The sequence below is a fragment of the Arachis duranensis genome, chromosome 2, assembly GCF_000817695.3.
Source record: "Arachis duranensis cultivar V14167 chromosome 2, aradu.V14167.gnm2.J7QH, whole genome shotgun sequence".
NCBI classification, from domain to species: domain Eukaryota; kingdom Viridiplantae; phylum Streptophyta; class Magnoliopsida; order Fabales; family Fabaceae; genus Arachis; species Arachis duranensis.
This window is the reverse complement of record NC_029773.3, coordinates 46250121-46251211: the sequence shown is the minus strand read 5'-3', so window position 1 is coordinate 46251211 and position 1091 is coordinate 46250121.

Genomic DNA, 1091 nt, shown 5'->3' with positions numbered 1-1091 from the left:
CTCCCCCAGGTACTATGGGCATATCGGACAACTCCACACTCTACAACGGGAGAATCACCATTCCGACTAGCTTACGGGATGGAGGCAATGATTCCTATCGAAATAGATGAAGGGTCACCCAGAAGCATCTTCTACAACGAAGAAGGTAACCCGCAGGCACAAAGGGAAGAACTCGACCTCCTACCCGAGGTTCGAGAAAGAGCTCGGATCCGAGAAGAAGCCTTAAAACGGCGAATGGCCCTCAGATACAATCAGAAAGTAATAAAACGAAGCTTCTCCATTCACGACCTGATTCTAATCCGAAATGACATCGGAACACAAAAGTCGGGAGAAGGAAAGCTAGCTGCAAATTGGAAAGGGCCCTACAAGGTAACAGAAGTCTTAGGAACATGCTATTACAAAGTATCCGACCTAGAAGGCAATGAGCTGCCCAGGGCCTGGCACGCCTGTAATCTAAGACGATACTACAGCTAGAAAAATATAACCCGAGGTGTACTCTTTTTCCTACAAGGGTTTTTTAATGAGACACCCGGTCAAGAAAGGCACCCGACCTAGCCAAGGGTAAACACTCTGTAAATATTCTTTCTTTTTTAATACTAATCAAATTTTTCTATTTTCTTTTCTTCTTCCTCGTGATGAAACAAATCCCGAAAAAGTACCCCGCCAAGGCGCATTAATTTATGCTCGGCAAAACGCAGAAAATCATTGCCAAGAGACCACACAAGGTCGGCAAAGATAAAGCGACGAGGTTCAAATTAATGTGAGAAGTTATAAAGCAACTCTGAAAAGGCTCAAAAAGCCAAAAAAAAAAGAGATTACAAAAATAACTTAAAAGGCCGACCAACGACAAGGTCGGACCCAACAAAGGGAAGTACTCGACCGCCCCTCCCGAGGTCCGAGAAAAAGCCCGGATCTGAGAAAGAAGCCTTAAAACGGCGAAAACAAAGATTTCAAAAACGCTTACTAAAAAGTTGCTATACAAAAACAACTAAAAAGTACAAGCGAAAAAACGAAATCAAAGGAAAGGGTAAAACAAAAGTTTCAAGCGCTAGCTAAAAGGTTGTTATCCAAAAACAACTAAAAAGCATAAA